Raw genomic sequence first — 7,701 nt, forward strand, 5'->3', positions numbered from 1 at the left:
ATTCTTTCATGAAATGAATTAAACAAGGATACAATCTTATTAATGGAATGCGCTGGAGCTGCCAGAACGATATTATCTACATAACGGTAATAGAAACGAAATAAATCAAATAAATTTATTTAGGACTTTATTCTCAATGTCTTGCAAAACAATGTCTGCAATTAAAAGGGACAAAGGTGAGCCCATGGAGGTGCCGAAAGTTTGTTTGTAGATGATTTCGTCGAAAGTAAAATAAGTAGAAGACAGAATGAAGGTGATCGCATTTAAAAATTCTTCCAAGGGGATGTTAGTATTCTTCGAAATGTACGACCATCTGTTTCTTAAACCTTTGATAGCTAATTCGGTCGGAACATTAGTGAACAGTGAAACAACATCCAAGGAAAATAAAATATCATCATTTTTAAGTTCAAGATTAGAAAGACATTCATAAAGTTTGAAACTATTGGTAACATTACTTCTGGCTGCAGGAAGGCTCTTCAGAATAATCTTATGTAGAAAGGAAGAGAGTGAATAAAGAGGGCTGTTTATAGAAGACAATTATTCTTAATGGTATGTCTTTTTTATGTACTTTAGGTAAACCATAAGCCTTTGGCAACAAACTGTCGCTGGATTTCAAACAATAATAGGTTGTAATATTCTATGTAGCCTTGTGTCAACCAACGTTTCAATGTCTTATTGAGATTAGACTCAATGCGCTTGATAGGATTACGAGTTTGTCTGACATAGGTATTTTTGTTTTTTAACAACTCACTCATCTTCCTCATATAATCCTCTTTATTAATGGCAACCGTAATATTACCCTTGTCCGCTCGTGTAAAAATAATCTCTGGATGTCGTCTCATATAAGATAACTACTTGTTCTGTACATATCTACCATTCTAACATCATCCTCCGAAATAGAAAGTTTCTTTTGAAAAAAACCTTGTAATTTAGGAATCACAATATTTCTGATCTGAGACTTTAATTTGATATTATAGTTTTTAATATAAAACTTGGTAGTTTTAATAAATTTATGAATATGAAATTTTTTATTACGACCAATAGGAAGGCAGTGTTTTTCATCAAGTTGTAACAAGCAAATTACATCTTTAGAAATGTTATTGTTGGATATATTAAGAAACCATTTTTCATTTACAGTATGTAACGGATTTGTAGGTTTCTTGTTGTGAAAACATTCGCAAAGGACAAAGACAGAGACAACATTATTGTTGTTATTCAAGAATATAAGGCCGATACGAGCCATTCCCAGGATGTTGAGCAGGAACTTGAACGTGCATACATATATGTATACATCTATAACAAGAATTACTTGTAAATTTTACAAGTAAGTTTTTTGAATTGAAAATTCAAGTCATAAATTCATACGGGATGCGGGATTTGCATCTCACATATGAAAGACCCCGAATACCCCCCTAACTAATTTTTCAAATATTGCGAAAAAAACTCCTCCTTATATTCTTGTATGACATTTTCACGAGCCTTAAAATATTATTTAACTTACGCTGGCTGCAATTATAAGCGTTTCGAATTATCAGATCTTCTTCGATATATATATATATATTGCGAGACTAACTCCAAATGCCTCGGTGGCCTAACAGGGAAGGCGATGGCACGGTAAGCCGGAGATTCCAGGTTCGACTCCTGGCCGANGAGTTTTTTTCGCAATATTTTAAAAATTAGTTAGGGGGGTATTCGGGGTCTTTCATATGTGAGATGCAAATCCCGCATCCCGTATGAATTTACGAATTGAATTTTCAATTCAAAAAACTTACTTGTAAAATTTACAAGTAATTCTTGTTATAGATGTATACATATATGTATGCACGTTCAAGTTCCTGCTCAACATCCTGGGAATGGCTCGTATCGGCCTTATATTCTTGTATGACATTTTCACGAGTCTTAAAATATTATTTATTGTTGTTATTGTTATCAACATTAAAGGTCAGTTTAGTTTTAAGAATGTTAGAATTGTCAAAGGTATAAAAATATTTGTACGGTGTAATATTGTTATAAGTTTCAGTGTTAAAACTTCTAATTAAATCAAATAACTTCTTACGTTTGTTTAAAAATAATCTGTAGCTATAGTTACTAAAAGAAAAATAATTATCATTTGAAATTTCATTCTAAATGTAAAAAGGAAAAGAATTTGATAAGACGTTAGTAAGATGAGAAATATTGTGTTTCAAATAATCAAAAACTCTATGGAGGTCGTAAATCTCAAAATTTAATATTCTAGAACGCAAACTATTAAGCAATCTATTTAATCTGTTTATAGCGATGTGATGTGAGATCTTTACATTATTAACTTTAATTAAATTAAGATGTTTAAGATGGAAATTAAGACTCTTGCACTGAGATAAAAAAAAAATGTGTGACAAGATTCTAATTGCTTTATAATTTAAATCTATCCATTCTTTGAGAAGGCGCGTAATCTTATCTCCAAACATACGAGGTGTGATCAGAAAATAAGATGACTTTTCATTTTTATAAAAAAATATTCATTTATTTATCCAAAATTATGTTATCTCCTTCAAAATAATCCCCCTCTGATACAATGCACTTGTGCCAGCGCTTTCTCCAGTCGTCAAAACACTTCTGAAATGCACTTTTGGGTATTGCCTTGAGCTCCTCCAGCGATGCAGCCTTAATCTCCTCAATCGTCGCAAATCTTTGTCCTTTCATGGGCCTTTTCAATTTTAGGAAGAGGAAAAAGTCGCAGGGGGCCAAGTCTAATAAATACGGTGGCTGAGGTATGATGGTAGTATTGTTTGTGGCCAAAAAGCTACTCACTAGTAACGACGTGTGCGTGTGTGCTTCTGATCAAAATTAAGCAGTTTTGGAACGAATTTCGCTGACACACGTGTCATACCCAAAACATCCGTTAAAATTGATTGGCATGAGCCAAACGATATGTTAAGATCATCAGCTACTTCTCTAATCGTTATTCGACGATTTTTCAACACAATTTCTTTCACTTTCTGAACATTTTCGTCGATTTTTGACGTGCTGGGGCGTCCAGAGCGAGGTTCACCGTTAACATTTTCTCGGCCCTCTTGGAATAACTTATACCATTTATAAACTTTTTTTGCTCAAAGTTGACTCACCGTACGCCACTGTCAACATTTCAAGAGTTTTTAAACACTTAATACCATTTTTTACACAAAAATTAATACACACTCTCTGCTCCATTATTTTCAACAGCAAAAAATCGCCGAGCACGCAAACACGAGTTTAACCTTTATGCTTCTCACATAAAAACAACACATGCTATATAGTCAAAACTGTGAACATATGATCGTGACGAGTGTACCAACAAAACAAAAAAAAATATTGAAATTAGAGTGTACAGAGCGCGCGAAATTCAAAGAGTCACCTTACTTTTTGATCACACCTCGTAGAACGTAATGTTCTGAGATTAAAACGTCGATGGAAAATCGAATGATGTGTACGCATTATTAGACCAGCGTAAAAATAATATAATATAAACAATTTTTCCGCTTGCAAAATTAACAATAAATAATAATTAGAAAAAAGGTCTATATCGAGCAAACAAAAGATCGTAATTTTATTAGTAAAACAATGACATATAGTTATAAATATATAAACGTTTTGGCTCTTACTTGAGCCCTCTTCAGTATAAATTAACAAAGAAAAAAGAAAAATAACGTCATGTCGCAAAGATGTGAATATTGATGGAAAGTGTGAAATTAATCTTACATATCGCAGTTCATTATATGATGTAGTATTGAACAAAACTTCCTGAAAAACCAAATAAGTCAAATCGTTTACGATCGTTTTACGATCTTTTGTTTGCTCGATATAGACCTTTTTTCTAATTATTATTTATTGTAGTATATAACATCTCATGTATCACATGTGAAGATAATTACACAGGACAAACCAAAAGACAAGTACAAACGTGTATTAAAGAACACATGCAATATGTAAAAAACAAACAAAAAACTTCAGTAATAACAGAACATGTACTCAACACAGAACATTCATTTAATTGGAACACAATTAACAAATTTGACACAGAACCTAATTATTACAAACGCTTAATTTCAGCGATGTTACAAATTAAAATACTCAATAATAGCATCAACGTAATGCAAGACACAGAAATGTTAGATGACATATATTTACCAATTCTAGATAAATTGAAATAAAATTAATATAGGCACGTTGTATATATGTCACTATCAAAATATCAATGTGTATTTATATATATATACTTTACCTTTACTTTACTTAAACCTTTGTTTCTGACACAGTAATGACGCAACTTTTGACATATTCACATTTACACACACGACTAATTTTCATTTTTTAAAAAAACTGACAATTTTACATTTCGTCATTAAGAACAGGAGAGATAGTTGCAATAAAGGTACATTATTAAATTCTCTGTAAAATTATTTTAATTGTAAATTGATACTAAGATTACTTCCAATATAAAAACATGTAAATACACAAATTTTAGTAATCCACTGAGGAAGGTTTGAAGTAAAAACCGAAACGTTTGGATAAAACATACTGCATTTAAATTATTTGCACGACACCCTGCATAACGGTTTAAACTTGCCCGACCAAGACCAAGAGATTTCAAATTCGTTAAGAACCCGATTCAAAACAACATCAACATAGATTATAAATGAATTGAGTTTTAATGTGTTGGTTTTAATATTTTTTATTACTTACTCATAAAAGCATTTGCTAATTGTTTGAAAAGTCTGTCACCAAACTCTTTGTACGAAAATTTATCAGTATTTACTGAGCGTCTTGTGAAAAGCATTACCTTAGCATTGCAGAATGTTTAAAAAACATTATTTATAGCGTTTGATAAGCGTTCCAAAAGAGTTAAAACCTTTTGGCGTTATATAAGCATTCTTATAAAGTTTAAAAGCGTATAAACTTTCAAAAGATTCTCATTCAACGATTATCAACGCTCTGTAAGGCTTCTTATTTTTGTCAAGGCAATGTGATGTGTGAAGAAAACATGTGGTGGGCCTTCTTGAGAGTAAAAAAAAAGCTCTTCCCTTTTTATAATTAGAACAAGGCATAAAGTTTCACATATTTGCATAGCTCTCATCAAACCTGAATACATTTATCTGAAACATATTTGTTTCTTCTGCATTGTTAAAGAGTTATGGCCAAAAATTCAATATGATCTTCTGGACACGTCTAGAGTTATTTCAAATCTGTTTACAAACGTACTCGGCATTAAAAGAGAGCGGTACACTTGAACATAGTTTATTTGCACACCGTTCACTTGCGCACCGTTCATTTGCATTGTGCATTTGTACTCCGTTCTGCGCAGACGCAAATGCACAGTGTGCAAATGAACGGTGCGCAAGTGAACAATATGCAATAAACGGTGCACAAGTAAACGGTGTGCAAATAAGCGGTATCCAATTGAACGGTGTTTAATTGAACGGTGTCCAATTGAACGATGTCCAATGGAACGCAGTGTGCAATTGAACCGTGTCCAAAATCTTGTTTCTAATTGCATTGTATCTATTTGAACTGTGTCCAAGTGAGTGCTACCTGCATTTGTACACCGTTTGATTGCAAACCGTTTCATTGCACACCGTTTATTTGCACACCGTTTAGTCGCGCACCGTTTATTTGCACACTGTGCATTTGTACACCGTTATGTATAAATGCAGACGCTTCCAAAGGTACCGACACCAGACGCGCAGACAAAAAATGTTACGAATGATGATAATGCTACCACAGTTTTGACAGCGATGAATGTTGATCCACAAGTTAGTACCCGACAAGTAGCACAAAATAGCCGAATCAGCCGTGCTTTAATATTAAAACAACAAGATTATCATCCGTATCACGTGTTTTTACATCAAGATGTTTTCAAAAATGATTTTCAAAATCGAATTACTTTTGTACGTGGCTTTGTAAAGTTATCGATAAAGACAATTCATTTTTTTCGTTGGTTCTTTTTTCTGACAAAGCTACTGTTTTCTAACACTGACCAAGTGAACATAATTTACACTACTGGTTAAATGGAAATCCTCATGGACAGCGAATTTCATTTCAATACCGTTGATCATTAAGTAAATGGTGTGGGATTATTGAAAATCATGTGATTGGACCATAGTTCCTTAAACAACATTTAAAAAATGCACTATTTATTAATTTTTTAACAAATGATCGTTCCACGTTTCTGAAAAATATTCCATTAGATCTCAGAATGAAGATATGTTTTCAGCATGATGGTGCCTTAGCACACTTTGCTAGAAATACGTTTATGTTATTAAACACAATATTGGTAAATAAATGAATTAGACGCGGTAGACCTGTTTTGTATAGTCACCTTGATCACCAGATCTAACGCCATTAGATTTCTTCTTTTGGGGTTACATAAAACATAAAGTGATTGCTCCAACAACAAAGGAAAATATAAAAATAAAAATATGTACTGCTTATGCATTGATTACGTCATCAATGTTATCAGATGTCCAAAACAATATTCACAAACGCATAAATAAGTGCTTAGAAGTCCGCGGACATTATTTTAAACATTTAATGAAATAATTTTCAAATAGAATACATTTCCATTGGTTTTATCTTTATTTGTTCACGTTTACATCTGTCAAGTTGGTAAGTACCTTGTAAGAAATTCTTTTCTCAATGCCAAGCTATAACTTTTTAACAATGCAGAATAATAATAAATGTTTTAGGTAAATGTTATCAGGCTTGATAAGAGCTATGCAAATATATGAAAATTTATGCCTTGTTCCAAGTAAAAGAAAGAGAGAGGACCCTCACATTTTTTTTTCACACATCACATTGTCCCCGCTGTCTCATTTTAAATTAAAAAAAAATTTAAATCAATACCTGCAGTAGTTATAGAAAAAATTGTTTTATTTGGCACCTTGTATTATATACAGGATAAAACAATTATAACAAACCACCTAAATAAGTTAAAAAAACAAGCCACCTAAATAAGTTTTATAGAAAAAGTTAAGACAAAAGTTGTATAGTTTCGAGAAGAAAAACTGATGACATTATCAATTTACTTCCAGATGGCGCAACTTTCGAGATTTCATTATGGCGGTCATTTTGTAAAATAGAAATCAAGTTTTTGTTCGGAATAAAAGTTGTAAGCGGCACTGAGACGAATACAACAGTATTTTACTTTTTAGATTTGAATCATTTTTTACTGAGTTACAGCGATCCAAAGTTTACGCACACGCACACACATTATCAAAAGCAAGCGTGTATTCAGTAGGACCCATTGTCAGGCTTAAATTCGAATAACATTGTGATGCGGATATCCGGATATCCGGATTTAATACATATGCACAAAGAAAATTCATTCTACAAATAGTATTCGAATATTCGGATACTTCATGCAGCGAATGGTACGAATAGTATAGTTCAATAGTACGAATAGTTCAAGTTATTTAATATCCGTATTATCCATATATTTTGATATACTCAGTAGCGTATATACACTAGTGTGGCGACTACAGCCACCACCATTACCGACCGACGGCCAGCCGCGCAGTTCGAGCGCGCCGCCGCTACGCGGCGCACGGCCGCAAGTCGTAACACGGTAGTGCAAAGTGCGGCATCGTCAATATAATAGCGATGCTAAACCGCATAGAAGCTATCTTCATACGATTATCGAGTGCGGAGATATACTTCACCAAGATACTGCTACGAGTCGCCACCTTG

Source organism: Pseudomyrmex gracilis, unplaced genomic scaffold (genome assembly GCF_002006095.1).
Source record: "Pseudomyrmex gracilis isolate BER0280 unplaced genomic scaffold, ASM200609v1 scaffold_1525, whole genome shotgun sequence".
Classification (NCBI taxonomy): Eukaryota; Metazoa; Arthropoda; class Insecta; order Hymenoptera; family Formicidae; genus Pseudomyrmex; species Pseudomyrmex gracilis.